The following is a 25,144-nucleotide window of genomic DNA, read 5'->3' on the forward strand; positions in this document are numbered from 1 at the left end:
GTTGATGCCTCTTGGTGAAAGTGGTTTCCCTGATTTATTGCAAAACATTTGCACTTGAGGCTGGGACAGACTGTACTGAAGAATGCTGTTTCAAAATGCTGCCTTTGCAACGGTTATACAATTGTTTTCTAGTCCCTTCCTCTAATTACTCTTGCTTTTGATAGGGACTATCAAGAGACTTGTGAAACAATAAATAGAAATGTTGTTCAAGTTTATCTTAGGAGAATTTGGGATGTTGGCTCAAGGAACTTTGCTGATTATCTTGGCTAGCCTTGGACATTTCCTCTGGCATATCTATAATTGCTTTAAGAGACATGTTCATGCTGAGCCAACTTCTAATACTGTGTACTCAACTACTTGGTTTCAGATATATGGCCAAGTTCTGCCCCCTGCCTTACTGGGATTGCCCCAGCATAATAAAAGTGTAATTTGTCCCTCAGCTCTCAGGTATTTGATTTCTTCATTATAACTTACTTATTGCTTTCAGACTATTTGGGCCTTGGATGCAGTTTTAAACTTCTGGGAGAGGTAGTTAATAGGAGAGAGAGGAAGAAAAGGAAACTACACAATATATCTAATAAATATGTGACATCTAATTTAAAAATTTGTTGTTTTCTTTCAACGAAAGGAAAAGAAAGCAATGAAGCCGTATTCCCTCTGTCCCTGAGATATTGGCCCAAGTCGTGGATCTCCTGAAATTTATAGGGAGATGTAATTAATTAGCTTTAATACCAGATTAGCTCATGGATTCAGTATATCACCATTCTGACATAGATGTAAAAAAGTCTTTGATTAATGATCCCAAGCTTGCCCAGGTATTTGAGAGCTTTTACTTACTAGTGACTGCTTTTTCTAGGATCCTATATCATCAGGACACAAAGTGACTTCAAAGTCAATGTCTGGTATTCATTACTGGTACTGCAGATGAAGCCTACAGACTGCAGCTTCGGCCCTGTTAACTCACTTACAACTTACTCACTAACTTCAGCAGAGTTCAGATTTCGTTCTAGTACTTCTCTTGATAAGCTTATTTGAGAAAAAACAAAAATATTCAAATCCCACATGACCAAAGACTACTGCACACTCTGAAGAGCTCGTGGAGGTAGGCAGAAAGCAGTGCCTTGACTGAAACATCTACCCTAAGATAGAGAGAAGCCTAGAGATGGAGAAAAGTAGTAGGTAGAGTAGGTCACAGAGGGGAAGGACAGATGTGGATGCAGGGGATCATCACCATCACTGCCATCCTCCAGATCTGGGCAATAGCTCATAGCTATCTTTCAAGTAAAGCTTGCTGCAGGATGCTGCCACAGTTTTAGGCCCACCGTGGACCCTACTCTCTCAGAGCTTGTAATGGGATGGGTTTGGAGTTCATTTAAACTACTTTGAGCCCAACTCTTCTACAACTAAATCTATAGCTTACTCCAGCTACTTCCTAATTATGTCTCCAAGATGATGGACATAGTCTAGCCCTAGGAATAGAAACACAACTATTGCCATCTTTTAACAATCAATGCAAAACACAGCAATCTTCAGGCTAGTCACTCACAGGAACTGAGCTAGGATTGTCCACTGAGATGTTAACTTTGCTTTCTACACAGGGTGAGTCTGGTCATGTGATAATGAGTTGTTTTATCAATAATGAGCCTGAATGTAACCACATTCACCCTTGGTGAAGCTCAGTGACATCGGCAGATGATCAGCAGTGCCTTACTGTGGAACTGGACCATACTACATCGCCCAGTGCCAGGCATTCCTATGTCTGCAGGCTGGGGAACTTCCAGCAGAAGGTCAAAGTCTCTTCTCAGACCAATCACAGAGATTTCCCTGATTTGTGCCTTTCAGAAGCACATTTCTCTTGTGGCAAAATACATTCGAGATGTTCCTGGTTCTGGTAGATCTGCTCCACTCCCCTGTCACTGCATCTATGTGCTTTTGATGGAACCACACTGCAGTGTAGATAATGGTGGATTTGGTTGGGTAACCTGGACCATTTCATCAACATGAGCCATCAACATGGCCTATGAGGTGGCCCTACCTAAGCACTCCTGAGAAAGCCCAAAGATGGGCAAGGCTCAAAACCTCTTACATCACTTTGACTATTGAAGATGGAGCCACCTCCTCAGGTTTTGTAACCATATCATCAGGAAGGTAGGCCTTGTGTGCAGCAGATGTGGCTCAGTAAATGATGCAGCTTTGGCAGTCAGTAGCTCAGACACAGACAGAAATGTCACGTTCATTTCCCTATTGGGTTTAGTTTCTGAATAAAATTAGCAGGTCACTTTCCTGTCTTGTTTTGGGCACAGTGATGCTTTTTGTGGGGTTTCTGCTGATTAAACTGAATAGACTTTATTGCCAGCAGGGGAACCCAGAAATGCTCTTCTAGGCTGGTGGGAATGTGTCAGGGAGCCACCCACAGGGCATCTTACATATTGATGTTGGTAAAGATCCATTTGAAATGAGCTCTCAGGGCCTGATTGCCTTCCCACTTCAAACAGTGTAAATTAGGAGAGATTCTATAGAAACTGTGAATTGTGTGGAATAGAGGAAAAGGGAGGTCACTACTTAAATTCTTCTTTAAATATTACATCAGAATTCCAGCGCAATATAGAACAGAGAAGGGACACTTCATTAGGAAGCCCTTAATTTGGTTAAATATATCTCTGAAATAATAAATTCCTTATGTGAAAAACCATTGTCTGATTCACTGTCAAGCATGTGTAACAGGTTCCCCTTTTGCATCCAAATGAAATAGTTTAATAGCCTGTTACAGACAGACCTGAGAAAGTAGGTGGACTTTCTTAGTTCAAGATGAGGTACTTGCTCTCCTAAATGTGGAGGACAATGTCTCAAAAAGAAGACTACTGCCTAACCCAGAGCCTGAGTTTCCTTGTACTGACTTTTTTCTTTTTTTCTTTTTTCCTTTTTTTTTTTATGCTCCGCAATTGTTCCATTCAATTTCACTGAGCTTTTAAGTAAACTGACTTCTAAAGCTAAACACGGCTGCTAAATCTCCTTGCTGCTCTTAGGAAGGGATTGCATAATTGTTGGTGAGTGTAAATCAGCAAAGTGTTGTGACAGCAGTTGAACTGGCAAAATGCAAAGTCTCGTTAGGTCACCAAGTTCTGTCCTGCCTTGATCAATTCCCCCACTTCAAAACCTGACAGCAGCAAAGCATTTAAGAAAGCTACTGGCAAATTTCAGGGAGTGTGGGGAGCCTTCAAAGTGAGAGTCTAATTTTGCAAATATACTTTGGGGAAACACGAGGGAATATATATTCTGAATTTTGGAGCAACCCAGTGCTCAAACTCATTCATAAACTGTTTCCTATTTTCCACTCCTCTTCCAGGCTCCTATCAATCACTTACATCTATTTCACTTTTAAGGATGATTCCATTTTAAAAATAAAACCTATCATATAAGCAACTTCCAGAATGTGTCAGGAAGAGATAAGTCACCTAAAACTGTGAAGGCCCACAAGGGTACCTTACGCGGAGTCAAACTCTTGTATACACAGTCCTTATTAGGATCTTTCTCTCCATCTTTCTCTCTCACTTCCTTTTGGCATTTGCCCTGTAAACTGAACAGCACCTGAGCTGGACTCTTGAACCTCATCAGTCTGTGGAGTTCAAATCAAGTTCAAATGTTCTCATTAAAATATGCCCTTCCTCTTTGTCATTAGATAGCTGCAAGCAGATGACTGGAGCTTCCTGGCTGGGAAATATTGGTCAATGGCCTTATATCCAAGGGGCGAAACATCCCTGCTGGGAAACAAATCTTGACTCAAGTGGTCTATGTAAGGATGTCTGTTAAGTTGGAGAAGTAGCAGCTGCATTAAGACTTTAACTCGTCTCTCCATGGTCTTGTGGGAAAGGATTTTGTCCTCCAAAGTTGGTATCTGGCTCTCTGACCCGCTGTTCAGCCCTGATATGTCTGACTCTTTCTTTGCCTCTTAGCCCCAAGATGGTGAACATACATTAACTGTCTCCTGTCTTTCCTTAGAGTGAGATTTGCTCTTCCCTTTGGAATAGCACTGGGAACTGAAGGCATATAAGGAGGAATAGGGGCTTAGTGAATAACTGAGTTTCTGCTATAGCTGCAAAAAAGAGTTGAGGTCATCCCAAAATGAAAAAAAAAAGTGCATTTTTTTTCAGAAATGTGCTGACCTCCCTTGTCATGCTTCATTTTGTATGCCTAGAAGCACTGACTCTGTTCATTTTTGGCACTCCTCTTTTTTTAAAGAAATGAAACATCAGTCTCTGTGATCCCAAGTTTGTTTTAGAATGGGAAATGAAAACCTATTCCTCTGGAAAACAAAAGCCAAATATCTTGCAGCCTTCTCATGTTCATGGGTTTTTTTTAGTGAAAACTCAACACAGCTCTACCACTGGCACTGCTTGCCCTAGCACATTTTTCAGGCAATGATGGCTGAAGAAACTTGGATCTGAACCTTTGAGCCATTTAGAGTCCACCTGAGATCAAGATTGTGCTGTTCTTATTGCCTCTTTGCTTCCTCTTTCAGAGGAAAGATGAATACAAACCTGGCCTATAGAGGGGCAAGTTCCAGCCCCTCTTCCCAAACTTTAAGCCATTTAGTAAAGAAAGAGATTTGGTGTGAGTAAAAAGCACAGGGGAACTATTTTCCATCAAACTTAAGAGGTGTTGGAGAGTTCTAATCTCAGGCTTGGATTTCCTGTTTTACCCCTAACCATGCAAGACAATCCTCACCACAGCTAATACACTAAGACTAACCAGAGATCTCTTGAACCCCAAGTCTGTGCTGCTACAAGTTTGTGTGAAAAACTTATCTTCACTAATTATAGCTGTAATAGTCTCATTGTGACTTCTGAACAAGGAGCACAGTAATCTTGTAGTATGCTCAACAGTAAAGTGATAAGATCTCTCCTTCCAAAGGGATTACTGTACCCTTTGCAGAACCTGATTCATTACTTCCCTGCCAGCTACCATGTTCAGATATCTTCTTAGGCTGCAGTTCTGTGAGCAGCTCATGTTGCCAGGAGCTGAGGTTGCCCCTAAAAGCAGCAGTCCAGCTCTATCCTCCTTTGTTATGCCTACACAGGAGCTGCAAAAACAAAACAAAATCATCAGATCACTGTTGCTTTTCTGATCCAGAGTGCTGCAGACTGGCTGTGTTTTCTTTGGGCTCAGGGCTGCCTGAGAGTGCTGTGGAGCAACACCCCTAGGGAAGATTTCCCTTCCGGTCGCTGATGTAACCCATCATTGTAACCCACCAAAGGCTCATCTCCCTGCATATACAGCCTACAAATATTTTTATTGCAGTAGTACCATTGTTGAAGCTGTGATGAAAGGATATAGGGCAGTCAAGGCTTGTAGGGGTAGATAACATCTTTTATTAGACTAGCTAATACTGATGGAAAAAAAGACATACTTTTGGAAGCAATATTATCCCTTATTATCTCACTGTTCCCCCTCCTCAATGACCCCCTACCATCCGTCATCTAAAACAATAAATACTTATAAAGTGGAAGGAAACCTGACCCTCTAGGGCAGGTAAGAGACAAAGGCTTGCGTCTGACTCCTGATCCCCGTACCTCTCCCACCGACATTGGTAAGAAATCTCCAGAAGCTCAAGGGCATTACATGGCCCCTGTCTGCCCTGCTGTTCTGTGCCAGAAACAACAACAATGAGCAAACTCTCTCCCAGCAGTGTCAGTAATGAGCATTTCTGATTATGGTCCCAAATCTGGCCTCTCCGTGCCCCTCCGTCAGCACCTCCTGGGTCACTGAGAGCCCATTGGCAGCTGGAAATTACAGGCTCATAATGTGCTTAGTGTGCACTGAAGGGCTGTTCAGTTAGATACCAGGAAAATCTTTCTGGAGCACAGTTACTGAAGCACCAGGAAAGATTTGTCTGAGGTTATTGCAGGATCTCCTTTACCAAAGAGATTCCAGAGGTTAGCTGAACATTTGTCAAGAATTATTTTAGTGAAAATCCCTTACTCTACCTTGGGGCAGGGAGATGAACTGAGCCAAGGAAATGCCAGCTTCTTTTCTGACAGTCCATTAGCATTTCATGGCTGGCAGTTTCCCTGCCACATCCTTGCAGGCCAGTCACAGGTCTGCAGTTTTGCTCTGGCCTCTGACTTGGGGACCAAGGAGCAGGTCTCGGAGCTCGGTGACTTTTAGGGCTGCAAGCTTTCCACCTGTCTGTCCTTGCTATAGGGAACAGAGCTACCAATCTGAGCACTGCAATGTATAAACAAAGAATGATCTTTTACTTGAGATTCCTATGACTGTAACCAAAGTGAAGCATGTCTATGTCTGTGATTTAGTCATCAAATCCTCTCCCAGAGCAGTGGAGAAGGAGAAGGTTTCTCTAGAGGCCAGCATCCTCTCTCTCCCAATGAACTGGCTGCAGCTTTTCAGGAGTGAGTCCAAGCAGCACCTTATCAGAGGCAGCAATGAGGGGAGTAGGGAGGAGGTGGATCATGCTGTGGGTCTAAACAACACTTTTCAACACTCCCAGAAGAACATAATAGAGACCAGGCCTTGAGTAATTTGCTTAGACTAGGAATAGCACCTACTAAGGATGGCGCAAAATCTAGGGTGATAGGTTGGACGTGAAAGGGAATTCACATGATTTAAATTAAACTAATACAAATACTCTGAGAGCAGAGAACACCCTCTTCTCATGCTGATAGGGACAGGAAGGCTGCCAAATCTCTTCAGGTAAGACTTTCAACTGCCTGAACGATCACATGCCATGTTATTTTGATGTTATTTTATATCACAGCAATCACTTCCATGCTATGAGTGTTGCCTAGGACAGAAATGACTCAGTAACACTGCTCGAATCAAGGAATACTGCCCCATTTCAGGAGGCAGGGAGCAGTAGATATACATGAGGACAAGCTACCTGGCTTTTGTTTATAAATGAAGACAGCCATAATAAAAAGGGTTTCCCTCTCTAGGGAGTATCTTGAAATGGAAAGCTGGAAAACTTTTAGCAGAAGAACTTCTGGCTGGTTCAAAGTCAAGGGTTTTTTTAGTAGGGAGGAGGGAGAGGTTGTGAAAACATGTCAGTTTAAACAGAAACTTGTTTTCAGTAGTGTCAGAGTTTCTTTTTAGCTCTGTTCTTCTGATTCATATCAGCTTTTGATTATGTTACAAATCTAGATTAATTTCATAGTAGTGTTTTAGGTTATGTTGATGTTATTTAAGCTGTACAATGTTTTACAAAAAAAAAATCCCAGCTACCTGCCCTCTCTTGGGATGTTACCATTACCCTGAGTTCTTTCAGTCATCAGTTTTAATTCTTTTGGTTCTTTAACTAAAATGTTCAGCTTTCTAGGGCAATGATTATGTTTGTTTCCCTGCCAGTTGGCATTGTTTAAACTGTAAAATTAGGCCCGATCTGGTCCTTTCCTTGTAGAGTTTCGTAATGTACTTCATGAAGAAGTGGGGCTTCACTAGGACCTGTCATTTTGTCCTTGCAGGTCCCTGGGTGAGAGTAGATGCTGTTTGTGTGGCTTTTAAATGAGAGATTAATGTACAAGATAAAGGAAAAGCAATAAAAAGGAGACAAATTTAAAATGGATCAAAGGAAACACTTTTCTAGCCTATATGTGATCAAACTGCAGAACTCATTCCCTCAGTATATTGTTAGACAAAGAAATTTAGTAAGATCCAGAAAGAAATTAATTTCTGCATAGGTAACAAGCAAATCCAGAATTGTAAATAATGAATGGCAAAATTGTTTTAAAGGGATATTAAAACCTCTGCTTTCAGAGCAGAGACTAATTTTTAATAGCACATGTAAGAAGACCACTTTGATAATAGGTTGTTTCATTATCTCCTATTTTGGAGAGTTTTTGTATCTTTCTAAAGAGTAGCTGATGCCTGCTAGCCATTGTCAGAAAAGGAGTTGCACTGTTCTCTTCCAGTACTGTCTTGTCTGCATTCCTACAGTAATTCAGATTTCTATTCTGTAAATTGGAGCAAATATTGAGAGAAAATATTTGGCAGTATTCAAAAAAGAGTAGATACCTCTACAGATAACTATAATATCCTGAACCTTGGAGAAAGGGAAGTCAAAACCTCTCCTCTCAGTGCTGCAGTCCTCTACTGGATATATCAAAATCTTCAAATATATATCAAAATATTCATATATATATATATATATATATATATATATATGTATGTATGTATGTTTAGAAAGAGTGAAAGATTCCCCAAAGAGGCTTAAACATGGTCTGTATATTTGCAGATTCCCCACTGCTGGACTAGTTTAAGATTGGGATAGAGCTAGCTGAAATACAATTTCATTTTTTGCTTGAAATTCCCCAAATATCAGCCAGGTTAAAGGAAAGACTAATTTATTTCCATGGGCTTTGGCCTATAAAAACTTGTGATCAGATGACCCGCAAGATTTTCCAGTGCATTTTCTCTGCCAGTGCTGCATGTCCCCTCGCAAAGAGCTGTTGTGCTAATAGACTTTATACTTTTTTACATTATCTCTGATGTCATCTGGCTGGTCTAATTGGAGCTGACTGGGTCTCTGATCTATTGAGATGACACATCTCTGTCTTCACACCTCTCTTGGCCACTGTAGCTGCTAAAAAGAGCCCTAGGGACAACTGATATTCTTGACTGCTAGCCCAAACATGTCAACTGGAAGGAAGCCTATTTCCCAAAAGACATCCCTTCCCCCACGAGGCTTTTGGCAGTCACCCTGCTGCCATCTCCAGTCATGAACATCTGGCCAGGAGATCACACAGAAGCAGAGCGCTCCATAACCCCTGTTCCTGCCTATTCTATCCCTATCCCTATCCCTAAAAGTGGGGCTATCCTTGTCTACTGATGTGCCCAGTGGCTGCAGGCTGGTTCCCACCAGCCATTCTCCAATCTGGAGCTGGCCAGACTCAGGCTGGCAGCAGGATCAAGGGCTGAGCGAGGCACAGAGCCACACAGGAGGCCCCAGGTACCTCCAGAGACATGTTGGCAGGGAGCGGGATCCAGCTGGCCGTGCTGCAGGCTGTCATGCACTGCAGCCATGTAGTTCCCAGGGCACTTGTTCTGGCCCCAGCATCGACAGCCACTTAACATTTTATAGTGGAAAGATGACATTGGGCCAAACTCGGCTCTTGGTGATGTTGGCAAAAAGCCCAAATAACTGCAGTGAAGTCACAGCATTCATTCCTGTGTGACTGAGGAGTAGGGTTTTACGCCTTGACTTGTGTCCTTATGACAAAGAAATTTTTAGCTTTGCACTCTCACCAAGAAAAACAAGATACAAAGGAATTTATATCCCTTTCCAGGTGGCTATTGAAATGCAAAAATACCTAGCATATCATAGCTCTCAGCCAAGCTGCATTTAAACAATTATGCAGCAGCAGCAAAGTCTGCTTAGAGCCCTCACCACAAGCTTTCCTCTAGAGCCCTTCTCATTGCGTGCTGGAAGCTCTAAACACCCCCCCCCCCCCCGCCCCCCGCTGCTTTTCTTTGCCTTCATTAAAATTGGAGTCCATCTGCTCCATCCAGCCCTGTTGCAGCTTGGGGAATCTCACATCACTCTCATCTCAGCTAGAGAAGAGCCTGAGCTGCAGATTTTTGGACACAGCTGCCCATGTTTGCTCCCAGTTGAGATTTAGGGGAGGAGCGAGTAAGTCTCAACTTTGCCCCGGTTCCTAGTAAACGCAAAGCCATTCCATCTGGAGCTGGCTGGTCCAGCTGCCTCCTCTTCACCCCTCTGGGCTGTGAAATCTCACGTTTTGATTGGATCTCATCCCCGCTCTCCACGGTGATGGACTGCTATATCATTCCTGGGGAGCTATGACATTGCTGTTGCAATAGTGTGTGGAGGTTTCCTAAAAATGGGTCCACTCATAATAAAGGCAGTCACTTTTCCCTGCCCACCCAGGATCGCACACAGATGGGGGAGTGTGCTCTTTCTCTCCTATACCCTCTCCTGCCTGCACTCTCTGGGGCATGAAGAGAGCCTGGAGATAGACAGACTCCCATGGCAGAACAGCGGTCTCCTCAGGCAAAGCTGCAGTGCGTGACCATCATGCAGGGAGCGCATGGTGCAGGGAGGTGTGGATAGCCAACAGTCCCAATTCGAGGTCTAGAGATATGACAGAGCGTCAGCACACTCCTGGTTTCACCAGAGACTTTGGGTGTTGTGCATGGTGGCCCCCACAGGTCTCTGTGTCTGGGAGTTAACTCTGCAGGCCACTCTTCTAGCCCCCTACTCTTCAGGAGGGCATAAAACGGGGGTGTGGGGGTGCGTGTGGGGGGAAAATTCCAAAGAGAGAATGAGTCTGAGAAATTGCTGTGAAGCAGATGTCTGGGAATCATTATGAGAGCACTCTCAGTATTTCTGGAGCAGCTGAAAGCTTTATAGCCAACAGCGCTTGGCTGCCAGTCTCCCATTGCTGTATAAATTATGATAATACTCTTTGCTACTTCTCCCCACATTCTCCTCCTCCCAGTCGGGATGGGCTCTCTTTGGCAACTACAAAACTTTTGTTACATGTAAGGAGTTATTGGCAGCAAGGACTGGGATTGAGCAGAAGAGGGAGAGAGGGTAAGGTCCCTCTTCAAACCAGTAACCTCCTGTGATGGGTTCCTGCTGGGGAGTTCTTAGCTCATTACATAGCTACTCTGGGTGCATTTAATAGGCAGCACTTGCCTGCTCACAAGCACTGAACTTTGATAGGGAGCAAAGAGTTGGAAGCATAGGAAAAAGAAGACTCTCATTCCCTGTAGTAGCACTGACATGAGTCCATCTACTCAGCTCTTGATACAAAAGTCCAAGTGGCAACTGCTCTTTACCATGATCCATCCCTTATCTTTGCAGACAGCACAGTCCTTTAGCCCTTTTGCTCCAAGAAGGCTTGTCTCAGCCTTGTGCAAAGAGTGCCTACTCCCAGATCACTTTCCTCACTTTACTTTATGTTTGGAGGTATTTAGTGGATGTTCAAGAATTCACTCTGCAGCTGCTCCGAAGAGCCCTTTCTGCACTGTACACTGAAGAAGAGCTGTCTGTGCAACTCTCAGCACTGTGGAATCTTCCCAACAGCCTACTGAGATAAAGTAATACAAATCCAGCAAGTAAAGTCTTTGTGGCGATGGAAATATTCCTTACTGCAAAATCATAAAGCAGCATTCCTTGTCCTTCAGTACTACTTCCTCAGAGTGCATGTAGAGTTATGAAGACTGCCCAAGTGTCCTAGAGGTGAAATTCTTCTTGTAGCAGTCGTGTCCCCCCACTTAACCCGGTATATGAGAACAGACAAGTTTTTCACCTATAGAGTTTCAAGCTGCAGAACTCATATTTTAGACATGAAGCCTGATAAACAATAACAACAAATAACGAAATATGCCAACACTTGTGGACATGCTTAGATAGTGCCACAGCCCATGCACTTGGCAGGCCTAGCCCAGTCCAGAGGAACAAGAAGTTCACGGACCACATACTTGAAGGAGTGTTACCTGTGTCTAGAGGAAGTATAAAACCACATGTCTCAATCATCCTTTGCAGAGGATAGGGAGCTATTCTGATGTCCAGATACAGGCTCAAGATATGGATGTTCTAAATTTGCCATATTCTTGGATTAAAAATACTGAGTCTACTCCAGAAACTTTTAATGCTCATATACAGATCTGTCAAGCATATATGATGGTTCTAGTATCAGCCCTAGTGAACATATAGAAAACTAGTGTCAGAGCTACTGAGCAAAACCTGGCAGATCCACTTGTCTTGCTGGCAAATAGCAAGGTAACAATAAACCAACCCCAAGGCTGGCCCTGAAATTTCTTTTCACAGTAGCCTCTCTCTCTGGTTCAGCAGCAGGGTGTTCTGTGCGGATTTTCCTCCATCAACCACCTAAGTCTGAAAACTGGGCCCCTAGCTCTCTCTGGGACAGAGCATTGTTGGATTTTAGTAGACTCTGGCATGAGTGAAAGGCAAGTGATCACTCTTTTGACTTACTCAGAAATGAGAAGCAGGCACAAGCAGGCCTACACCAGCCAAGAAACATTTCTCTGTAAATCTCCCCATGCCTTCTTGGTGGGATTAGGAACAGCACGGAGCTGTTTTGTAACACAAATGCTCGTGTATTCATTTGGCTGCTTTCAAGCATGGAAATATGCAGGAGGCTTCATTACCCACAGAGAAAAGCAGACTTAGGGCAATTACTGGACTTCTTTCAGATCAAATGGTGTAGTGCAGCAAAAAGATAAATCCTGTGCCAAAACATTTCCTAAAGAAAGTTTTATTATACCAAGACACAGTTCTCAGAGGCCTTTCATGTTTTTTTGTAGCAGAAAGTCATGGACTGACTTATCCAAAATGACTTGTAGTCTAGAAATGTGCTCCTTCTCTTTTGTTATTTTGTTATAAAACCTCAAGTTTCCTAAATCTCTTTAATAAAAGTTCTCAAGGGGCCCAACGAGAGAAGATAGGAAAAGCCAGCCAAGTGCAGCATTCCAGGCCCAGCTCCCTGTTCACACAGAGAAAGAGTTAGAAACTCAGGTTAAAGGTCTGGCTTAAACCAATTGAGTCAGGCAGATAGAGAGTTATATGGCCAAGCACCTACAACATCCTTCCCCACACCCTACCATCCCTCTGCCAAGCCTAGCTTTGCTGGGAGCTAGCTAGTTTCTCAGCAGAGGATCTTCCTTGCTCTAAATGCTAAAAAAAAAAAAAAAAAAAAAAAAAAAAAAAAGTGTTGAAGTCATGTGAGCAACTCAGTAGTTCAACTTGCATTGAGATTTGGAGTTAAGGAAGGGCTGAAGCTGAGCTATGGTAGAAGCACTGATCAGAGCACTAGTTCTGTTTCTTTTCATAGAAAAATTCAAATAAAAAAAAAACTCAACAAAAGAAATATCACAAGAATTTTTGTAGAAGTGATAAAAGGATGAATTATTTAGTCAAATATAAGACCAGCTGAGATCTGACATGCTGTCATGAAGCCTCATGGGCCCTATTCATAGGTATGAAAATCTATTGGCATCAATAGGGATCGATTTTGAGAGGGACATATGTCAGTAGTGAATGATGCCTACCAAGGGCAAACCTGTTCCTAGCAAAAAAGCTATAGAGGTTTGTGGCGAACAAGAGGTATCCATGCCCATCAATAGGGTTCGATATCAATCAATATTGATAATTATTGATACTGCTCGATATTGATCCCTATCAGTAGGTATGGAATTTTATAAGCTTTGATAGAGGTCAATATTGAGAGGAACCAATGTTGATAGTGGTCAGTGCCTACTGAGAGCAAACTCGGTCTGAGAGGGAAAGAGGAGGTCCTTGGCGATCGAGAGGTATTGATGCTTATCAGTGAGGCTGGGTATCTGTAGATGTCATTCCCTAATGATATGTCTGGTAATTGATACTCGGCGAGGCCTCTCGATATTGTCAACAGTCAGCTTTGATAGTCACTGATGCATAGTAAGAGCAATATCAGTGAGATAACAAATGCTATAGATGCTATATGGGATCAAGAAATATTGGTGGTCCAAGAGGAAATGCTATAGCTGCCTGAGGAGATCAAGAGGTCCCTATCAATAGGGACAAATATTGATCAATATCAATCAGTATTGATAGGTATGGAATTTGATAGAAATCAAGAGGGACTGATATCAAGAGGGATCAATGTCAGTAGTGGTTGATGTCTACCAAGAGCAAACTTGGTCCGAGACTGAAAGTGGAGGTGCCTGTGGAGATCGAGAGGTATTGATGCCTGGATATGTGTAGATGTCATTCCCTAGCGATTTATCCAGTAACTGATACTCAGAGAGGCCTCTCGATATTGTGAACGGTCAACTTTGATAGTTGTCAGTGTGCAGCAAGAACAAAATCAGCGTGAGAACAAATGCTACAGATATCAGTCAAAATAGAGAGTTATCAATGGTCTGACAGCAAAACTACTTTTTGCTCTTGGTTGTTTAGGTTTATGGAAGTTTTTTTCAGAATAAAATTTAAAGGCAAAAGTAAAAAGAAAGACTACAAAAACATAAAGCTTTCTCATTTTGGTTGAGTTCCCTGAGCAATGTCCTTGATCTCCCCAAAGGCATTGTATCTTTTCCAAGTGTCCTGCCTGGTGTCAAATTGGTGTCACTGGCTGTGGGGGGGGAAGGCTGTTCTGTGTTTGCAGTGTGGGTGTGTGAATTCAGCTGCTTCACTGATCTTTCTTGATTAAATATCCACTGCAGAGTCAGCTGCAGTTGGAGGGGACAATACTATATTTCTCTAAAGGGGAATATGTGAGAATAGGAGCTGATCATTTGACTGATGGAAAAAAAGATTATTTCAGACAAACTTGGAAACACTTTTTATCTGTAACCCTCCCCTGGTGAGATTCACCAGTCTAACATGGGCTGTGTCTCCTGGCTCTATGCTGACCTTTTTCTCTAGTATTTCTTTACTCCATATACCTTCTCCTGGTCTCTTCTCCCTGGGCGTATTCAGGAAAGTTGTAGTCAACAACGTATCTTATTTACATTTCTCTTTCTCCCAAGCAGCCATCATAGAACCATAGAATTGGTAAGGTTGGAAGGGACCTCTGGAGATCATCTAGTCCACCCCCCCTGCTCAAGCAGGGGCACCTAGAGCACGATAGACAGGGTTGCATCCAGGCGGGTCTTGAATATCTCCAGAGAACGAGACTCCGTAACCTCCCTGGGCAACCTGTTCCAGTGCTCTGTCACAAAATCCTTTCTATCCCACTCATTGAATGTCAGTCTTCTGCTCATCCCATCTGATAATGTGTCCATTACCTTGTTTTCCTCCTTTCCTCTCCCCACTTGAATTCTGCCCACACCTCGTTATTTTTCTTTAGGTAGGGAGTGAAAATGTTCTGTGGTTGTGCTGAGAAACACTGGGGAATTCAATCTGAATGGAGAATACACCACAAAAGTAAGACTTGTATGAGAGAAAAAGCTGAAGTTCATTTCTGACTTTGCATCTGAAGAAGTCAAAAGTTTTTCAAAATACAGTGGTGTCAAAGGAAAGGCAAGGGAGTCACAAGAAATGGCAATGTTACATCCATCAGTTTGCCTTCACATGAAAATCCTCTCTTCTTTCTGGAACATGGGCTGGCACAGAGCAACCCAGGAGTGGGAAATAATCTGTTTTCAGATATCTGTGTTTTCCTATTGTTTGTCAAAACTCATTTCCCTTCTCTGGCTGCCTGGACCTAAATAAAGCACACTTAAAAATACACACAATGCGTATTGCACATGTCGAAGGTGTATGAGATCATTCCATGTGGCTCTCCTGCAGCCGCAGTAAGGCTGTCAGTATTCTCGAGGGTCACCTACAGGTCTGGTTCCTCCCACTGTACTGCCTGACGCTTTCATTTCGCCTGCAGAGATGTGCATTACTGCACAGCCACGTGGGTGCCGGAGAAAGGCAGATAAACACACAAAGAACAGGAAAGGAGAAAGAAAGCCAGGGGATATACGGGTGCACTGAGCTGCCTGACAATCCTTCTGGGGGCCTTGAAACTTTTGTTTCAAGTAGGGGCTTTCTTGAATGGCAATGTCTAAGTTGGTTGTCTAATACACAGGTGTAAAACCCTCAGCAAGAACATATAAGGTCTGACAGACAACTCCTGCGTCCCTCAGGACTGCAGCAAGCAGCTACTTTTGCAGGCTCCGTGTGACCATTTAAGTCATAGATCTTTTCTCCTAAGAAACACCAAAGAAAGCTCTCTCTTGTTTGACGAAAGGAAAGCTGGAAAGATGGTTTTCTCATATATCCAGCATGCCTTCAGACCCTGCAATGGTACTTACTGCCTTGCCTCCCACAGCTTGTATAAAATTCAGCATCAGAAATGCAGCCAGTTCTGGGTTAAAAGTAAGGAAGTGGGAAGAAATTTTGCCTATAGACGGGAGATGATTCACCGTGTTGCAGGGTAAAACTGCTTTTCAGTAGTTGCAGGAGCAACGGAGATGTGAGAAGGCCTTGCGGGTCGGGTTTTGGAGGTTTGTGTGGTTTAGATTTTGCAGTTGATACTGCAAAATCAGGTTTGGTCTGATCTTTAATGAAATGATGTCAAATTTTTTGACAAAATGAAAAAAAATGGAAAATTTCTTTGAATATTGACAAATCATTTATTTTTGTAATGAAATTATAAAATTATTTTTAAGGCTCTACTAATACTTAAATTGATAGTGCAAAAGAAATAAGATATTTCAAAGCTGACACTTCTCATCTTAGACCAAGCACTACAGTCTAGTAGAATAACTGCACCTCACTGTACCACAAGAGTATAAGAAAATAATTGTGTTCATTACCTATATACTGCTTATACTTTTTCTAGCCAGTACAGAATTTGTTGCCCTCAAGACAAAGTATTTTGATTTATTGCTTAATATTTATATCTCATTTAACACTGCTTTTACAGTGTAGCTCCCCTGCTGGGCTGCTGCAATAGACGTAGAGGAGAAAAGTCAGAGAAACTTGTCAAATCGTCTTATGTTCTCTGTGTCCTCAGAAAGCAGCATGCTGATCCCTGCACCTGGCTTTTACAATTTTTATCATTGTTTCAGCACTCCTACTTGATATACACATATATCTCCACCTCCTACATGTCTAGTCTCATTACAATTTTAATGCCACAAACCAGCTGATCTGTGCAGCCTGTTCGCAAGTGCTGAGATTCTTTAAAATGTTCCTGGATTGAAAAGTCTTGCCTCCCCTCTCATTTAATTTATCAATGTTCTACTGTTAAGAGTTTTTAGTTGGGGTTCTTTTGAATCTCTCTCTCTCTCTCTCTCTCTCTCTCTTTTTTTTTTTTTAGTTCTTTATGTGATTTTCCGTTTCCAGAGAGCTTTCAAACTTCTTTTGGCAATAATATCTAGAAATATTTCACAGCTACCCACCCACAACAAAACATTCCTGTGACCCAGGCGCTGATTGGACAAATAATGTCTTTCATTCTGTGTTTCAATGAATCATTTGAGCAGTGAGAATAGTATTTCCCTGGCTAATAGATAATAATCTAAAATGCATGTTAATCCTCTACCATAACTCTGCCTTCTTGTGCACCCACTCTGTCCTCTCTGATTTACATATGGTCTCATTAACAACTTTTGCTCAAAACAATATTGTATGATGTTTTATACAGCTGGATCCTGGCCTGATTTATACTTACTTCAAAATGCACTTAGTCCCATACCAGATTTTTCTCTTGTGCTGCTCCTGTGCTGCAGGTTTTGCAGATCAGGCTTTTATTCAGAAGCATAGCACTGTGCAAACTTCACACCAGGGTTAGTAAGAAGACATTAGCACACAGGGATTAGCTGTCTAATGACAGAGCTTGTACCAGAGCACTTGGCATCAGAAGGACCGTCCGCGCAGAAGGCGTTGCACTGGGACTAGGAAAACCTGCATTCAATTCCTTGCTGAGCAGTCACAGACTTCCTTCCTTTGGCTAAATCACTTAATCTGGCGCGTGCTTCAATTCCCCATCTGTGCAGGGTGGATAATGTTTCCCCCTACCTCCAAGGAGTGTGGTCGGCTAAATCTTTGCTGGTCCAGGGCTGGTCCAGGGATAGCGCTGGACAAGAGGGCTACAGACCCAGAGAATCTGTGGGTCCATTTCAATGAAATACCTGGTAACGTGTAAAATGCAGAGTTGTTAAATACCATGGAAGCCTGATAACTAGATGCTTCTGACTGTTGCACATAAGTGTCATGTTTCCCAAGACCTGGGAAACCGCTAAGCAGTGCAGGAGGGAGGAAAATCTCAATCAGAGAACAATGACTTCATTGAATTTCGTATCTTCAGTTTCCTGGGGAGCCATCTAGCTTAAACAGACATAGGAGCTCCGTTCTTCATAAATCCAGAGGCCTGTGAAGGCAAGAAGAAACCATTTAAATATTTAAGGCTTAATTTTCACATTAACACCTCCTTCTGCCCCAGAGAGACTCACTTTCTCTGGTTTGTACACATCATTAGTACACAGCATTAATTACCACATGCTGATTGATTTCTGGTGCTGTATCAAATAGGGAGCTTTTGAATAGCTAAAGGACCTGATCCAGATCACGTGGGGATCTGTCAGCTTACATAGGAGTTACCCATGGGAATGGATAATTCACAGCAGGAAGATGAGCATGCAGTAAGATGGAGCCCTAAGAATCCCTTTCCTCACCAAATCAGTAATGCAATAGCTGAATTACTGTTAGGGTTGCTTTTTTTTGTAATTCCATCTTAATAAATATCTCTCAACTTCAGCCTCTTCTCCATAAAGTATACCAAAGGTTTCAGCCTCTTGGCCATAAAGCATAATCCTTTGAGTGACATGTATTTTCCTTATAGTGTGATATTTCTCCTCTTATTGTGCCTGTCATGGCTTTGCCTGCACAGCCCATCAATTAACAATGGTGCCTGCAAAGAAGAGTCTTTATACATCAAGTTAAAATAGAGCCATCAAGCGTGGAGGTTTGATCTTTCCTTATCTTTCTGTACGAGTAGCATGAGGTGAAAGTGGCAGGGTAGGACATTCTTGGGCAATGGGGGGGGCAACCAAGATAAAAGTCTTCATTTAATACCATTTGAATGTAAATTGTAGTGAAACATGTTGGTGACAGAGGGGAGGTTATGATTGATCAGATACGAGGCTTTGAACAGTTTGCCAAACCTAACTTCCTCTAGGTATTTCCCTTTCTTTTTTTGCATTCTTCCCCTCTCCACTTTTGGTCAGTTGACATATACAGTGATGGTTGCTGTCAAGGAGTCAATATCCTAAGCTACTCAGAGCAGAAGCAGAAATATGGGGCAGAAAAGGAAACTTCAGGATATCAAAGACATTGAAGCACAGGGTGAACTTCAGGAGTTCTCTTCCAGAAATAATGAACAAACAAAGCGACACTGAAGGTGAAGAAAGAAAGTCAGAAAGATATCTGAGAGTATTTCTGGTAGAGAAGGAAAAAGATTTGTCATGTGAAAATAGGATCAAATAACAAACCTCTTTCACAGACCAAAGCCAAATAATACTGGAGTTTTGCTTCAATTCATTTTTAAAAGCAGGCCTTTGAGATCAGACCAGATCTTGAGCGAAATTCTGAAAAGAAAACGTTCTGGACTTTCATGTGGTGGGGAAATCGTGTTCCACAAAACAAGCTGATATGCTGAAGATGGTGTGAAAAGTGAAAACATTGAATTTGCAATGCAAACTTTTGAGAAGGGAGGATTATAAATTTCAGATTTTGAACAAAATATAGCTCATTTTTCTTTTACTGTGTCAACATATATTAGACTAACATAAAAAAATACATATTTTGCTATAAATTTCCCCTGGAAAAAAACAGAATGAGCACTTGTTTATATTAGAGGATTTGTTACAATGAAAATTTTGAAGAGTTCTCCATGTAGTGAGCCAAAATTGTGGATTATATAATATTTTCCATGACATTTCTACAGAAGAGAGATAGATATAGAGAACAAGCCATGGCTGAGGAGGTCCTTTTAGATAGAAAGCAAAGGAGCAAGCTTAGATGTCTGTGAATGCAGATACTGGGTTTTGTTACAGGCCCTTTCTTTTCTTTATGACCTTCCAGGTTTCGATTAGTCTGCTTTCACTAGATCTCATGGGAGAGCAGGTGTGATGGAAAAGAGAGATCAAAGAATTCCATATCACCCAATGCATAAATGTGAAGCTAAAGAAAACCTAAATTTCAGCTCTAGCTCAGTGTGCTAATGAATGATGAGAAGAGTTGTCCAGGCCATTTTTTTAAAAGAGAATTGGAATCTTTCTTGCAAAATAAAGTAATTGTGTAAGTATATTAGGCCAGAGAGGAGAGGTCTTCCAAAATCCAGCCACCTGTCTGACCTGCTGCACCTTAGACTCTCTCCTTACGTTTTCAAAGCATAGAGACAGGAGCCTCATTCAGGCACCCTGGATCCATGAGTGGAGACCATGTTTTCCTTTGTGGGTGGTATAAGGAGTCAGGATACAAAAGCCTCAAATAATAAGAACTGACCTGCTGCTTGCTTGAACTTAGAAACCTCATTGGCTCTTAAGCCTTTCTTAGAAAAAACGATGCATCCTCTGAACAGGGCTTTATGCTCACATGCCGTGCCATTCCTGAGAAGGCCCAGCCTGTCTTGAGGTGCTCATCTCTGAGTGCTGATGTCATGTGTAGATTAATCCTAAAATGCTTTGTTTTTTCACACTTCAAATAACTAATAAACTCTGGGGACAAAATCTACTAGTTATCATGCAACGGTGATTCAAGGGTCACATCATTAAAATCCACGGAATTCTTCTGTATTTGCACGTATGTAAATGAGATCAGGGCTTAGACTTTGAGTACTCTTGCTTAGACCCTTACAGTTACTGGAAAATATATCTGTGCCACAGTCCAATTTCATTGCCCAGCTACTGAATGAAGTGTCAGGTTCCTAAATCCCACAGTCACATATTTTTCTTCCAGCTTCAACTTGCAAAGCCACCAATATCCTGTTCCTGGACTATGTCTAATACATTGCCTGTAGCTCTCGCTCATAGCAAAGCACAACGGATGCCCAGGTGTGATTCTTGAAGTGGATAAAGCAAATTCTTGACAAATTCAGAGATAACATAATGCATCCATTGTGGATTTTCTACTTTTTGGGGTCCATTATCAGAGACCAGATATTAAACTAGAAGGCTCTATTATGTAAATTTCTAAAGATGCCCCTACATACCTGAAATACTTGCAGGAAGTTAAAATCTGGCCTGCCAAAGACTACATCTGTAAGCAATCAAATTCCCTGCAGACTTCAAGAGCATCATTTCTTCTAAGGAAGCTGTATGCATATGACTTGAAGTCACGGCTCTAAATTATTAAAGAGTTCTAATCCTAACACATAAGTTTATGGGATATGCAGTTAAAATGGGACTGTCTCCGAAGAAAGTTATGTGATTCACAATTGCACATAAATCTTTTGAGTTGAGAAAATTTTCAAAGTTGCAACAATCAGTTGTAACAAAATGCAGTAAAATGTAATCTGCTACAGTCCAAACATGGAAGCTGGCATATAACAACATAAATCCTACCTACTTCATTCGATAATACTAAAAACACCTTATCAAATTTTGACCCAGCAAGATGCACGTAATGAGATAACAAATAACTTGTTCTTGGAGAAAGGCCTACCACTGATTTAAATCTTTCAACCCAAATAAATTTAGAAAGGCTGACAGAGCTGCCCATGTAAATCTTGACCACCTCATATGGTTTTGTTCTATGGAGTGAAAAATACAAGAAAGAAGGTGTTTTTACACTGAGAATGGGCTATTCAGGAAAAGTGTTATTTATTGAACTCTATGGGAGGGAAGTTAATTTCAGAAGTTATAAACATGATGAATTATAGCTAATATTTTGGAGGAATTAAATGGAATTGAAAGAAGAAAAGGTCCCTATTTTCATTTAAATAACAATTGGGGGTCAGAAATGTTAAATACAGGCTTACACCTGCTAGCAGCTGGCTGACTAGCAATCTTTGAAACTGTCGCAGATTAACCAGAGTGGGGACCATCTCACAAATCAGCATCCCTTAAGTTTTGTGTGTTCAGCCCTCCTGAGGATTCATAGGACAGTGGCAGGTAATAATTTCAGCTTAGAGGTGGTTTGTGAACTATTTGCTTTCCCTGTTTGCTATTCATACAATGTAGATGATCATCTAAGAAACCTGGCAGTGTCCCTGCTCCCAGAGTAAATACTTTAAAACAAGAGACTAGAGGGAGGTGCAGGAAAAAAGGCCAATGGTAACAGTCTGGCTCAGTGTGGTGCAGTTTAGTGCTCTGAATTTATGAATACAGGTCTGAATACCTCCAGGTTCCTATGACTTACTTTAAGCAAGTCACCTTCAACCCCTTTTCTGAAGATCCCCCTGGGTCTGGACACCTGGTTTGAGATGCTTCAGGTCTGTTCTTCAAGGGAACTGAGGACATGTAAGTCCCCACACACCCCTCAGGTCTTTCACAGAGAGAAGGGCAAGTGGAGAGGTTGGGTATCTGGAGGTAAGGGCATTGCATTAGGACAGGAGGGGGGCGTGAAGCTGGGAAAGGGAAGCACTGCAAGAGGAAGGTTGAACACAGCTGGGCTGTCAGGCTGGAGAGGCAGAGGACATAGTGATGTTGAGGTAAGCTAGTGCTGTAAGTAGGGGTCTGAGGGGATAAAGCATCGCAATAACAGAGCAAAAGGCAGCTCAGTGTTGAAGAAAGTTGCTAACAGCACCCCCACTTGCTGGACTTGTGAGCTGTCAGGCTTGTATTAGGGCTGGAGAGTGTTGGTCTCTCTAAGCTACTTTGCCTGCTGTGAAGTTTTTCACATGATTGCACAGGCACATGCAGAGTAATTGCAGCCTGTTGGATGGCATTCAGGACATCTGGGAAGTGCGCTGCAGGCAGGAGAGGGTCTATGCCAGGCTGGCAGCCCAGAGACACTGCTCCTGCTTGTTCCACTTCTCAGCAGGCCAGAGCTGTGCTTTGGAGGTGCCTTGTGCACCAAGCTCCCTGAGCTAGCTCATCACTGCTCAACTTTGCATCAAATCAAGGCTGTGCAGTCAGCCCCTGGGGAAATAGGTAGTTAGCTGATGCAGGGATTTAGATCTGAAACTGAGCTGTGAGGGAATCGTACACACACACACACAAGCGTGTGCACTCAGAAGCACACATGCACAGGGAGGCACACAAGCCATGCCTGCATGCCACCTTGCCCGTGTCCGCCTGGGACATGCATACACACCTCTCCATTCAGACTGATCGCCCACATTTACATCAGCAGGCACCAACGTGCACAAGCACTGAGACTTGCTAACAAACATATCCCATTGCTCACACCACTGAGACTCGCAGGTGCTGGTTGGAATTTTAGTGCCTTTACTAGCAACTTCCCATTGCCCCCAACACACAAAGATGTCTCAGCCTTGCATAACCTTGGTGTCGCAAGCCTATGCTAATAAATCTGAATAAGTAATGGACAGATACAAATCTGGGTAATAGAGTTAAATATCCCTTCTTAACTTAAACACAAACCAGATGTTTTCCATCTACCAGCAGGCCTCCACGATTATCCACACTGCCCATGTCGTCCCCTCAGGCTCCCTGCTGGCCCCTCTCTCTTGGGTGATGAATATGATGCATTGCTGTAGCTAGCTCAGGGCTCAAGTTGCATTAATTCAATAGCACTTTTGTCATGTGGGTTTTCTATGTGTCTTTATTCAGCTGCTTCAAAGCACCTCTAGTTTTGTTTTGTTTTGTTCCCCCCAGTCACAACCTATGCTTGGAATCACTGCTTTGTTGGGAAACTCAGCCCAGACAGCCCATACTGAGACTGTAATAATATTTGGCATTTTTTCTACAGTGCAGTAAGTGGTCTTTGCAGGCAGCATATGAGCAGTAATTAATACTCAATGTATTCCGGGAGGGAGAGCTGTGCTGGCAGGAAACTGAGAAAAGGTGTAGTTACTACTCAGCCCTTTGGAGGTGGAGCTGGGATTCAGATACGACTTCACAGTTAGCACTGCCTCATGCTGCCTCTTGGTGTAACACAAGCACATCAGCCCTTTCTGCTGACCAGGCAGCTCAGGTCTTCCAAGCAGGTGAAAATTGGCAGGTGGAGGCTTTCATGTACAGTGCAGTTGAAAGCCCCATATTTTTCACTATATACCTACTTTGTAATCATCAGGGAGCTTTTGTAATGTTCTTCTGAGCTACTGTGCTGAAAACTATGACCGCAAGCGCCACTGCATAGTACTCAGAAAGCTTCCACAGCTCGTGTGACAGCATCATCGTCCAGCGCTCACTGGAGTCTCTCTGACCAGTTCCTGAATGTGGCCAAAAAGCCATCTTTACTTTATGAGGTAGAGATGGTCTGTTGATTTATGCATCTGGGATCAACATGATGCAGATGAAAATAATGTTGAGCTAAACATTAATCTGGCAAGACGCTCTCAAAATTGGGCTTACTTATTTACTTTTAATTAGAAAAACACTTTTTCTCTCTCTCTCTTTATCTGGAACAAATTGAGATCAGTCCAATCTTGCAATTGTATTTCCACAGCATTGTGCCAAGGTAATCAGAGCTGTCAGGACCAAGCTATCATCTTTAAAAGTTAAATTTTATTAGTGAGGTTGCTTGCAAGTCAGCTGCATGAACTCCAAGTTTTATGCCTTGGATCTGCACAGCAGAGCCTTGATTTAGACTTCTGGTTGCTCTACATACAGAACCCTCCTGGCAGGATGATTCGAATAACATGTGCAAAGATTGTACCAAAATTCAATTAAAAATAGTGCTTTTGTTGGAAACAGACAGGGGGAGCAGCTCACATCTCAAAAGCCAGATTGCATCACTGGATCAGAAAGCACTGAGTTTTACAGGAAAGGCCTGTCTGGGGAATTGCGTGACTTGGACAGTAGACTGTGGAAGATATAAGGAATATAATCCGAGCTGATACACACCAAACACTCACTGCCCAATTCATCTTTGTCTTTCAAACACTATCATTGTCTTCTCCCCCATTTTTTGCCTTCAAATTCTTTGGAAATGAAGGAGAGTTTTAATTGACCTTTAGCCATGAAGTCTTGGCTAGCAATACAGGCAATGCCTTCAGAAGGTCAAAGGTGCTTGGATCCAAACTAGATCCTGGAGCTCTGTTCCTGCCATACTTAGCAATCTCTAAAGAAAGTCTGAAGAGAAGTGAAGACAGAATATATTCTTCTCCAAATAGAAATTCTCTCCAGGGCAGGATTTAGGACAGAGAAATTTCCATTGCTGCTGCCTGAATTGGACCTGTCCAGCAGATATTTAGAACTTCAGGGTGGCTTTGTGACTTGAGTTGGACTAAAGTTTGATCAGTGCTCCTCTCCTGGGAATTTCAATGGTTTCTTTGCTAGCACTAAGTCCAAAGAAATAAATAGCATTTAAATAGCATTCACATTTTAAAAGGAAAAAGTAAAACCATGAACATCTGGAAGTCAATCCTCACAAATGGCTGCATATAATCAGGAATAAGTCATTACTACATCTTACTTCTTAAATTATGGAAAATGGAATTGTTCTGAATTACAATTCTCTGTTAAGAACCTGCTGCAGATAGGGAAGAAAAGAAAGCATCACTTGAAATAGCAGCAGAAGAATTTCAGCTTTTGAAAAACTCAG

Source organism: Rhea pennata, chromosome 7 (genome assembly GCF_028389875.1).
Source record: "Rhea pennata isolate bPtePen1 chromosome 7, bPtePen1.pri, whole genome shotgun sequence".
NCBI classification, from domain to species: domain Eukaryota; kingdom Metazoa; phylum Chordata; class Aves; order Rheiformes; family Rheidae; genus Rhea; species Rhea pennata.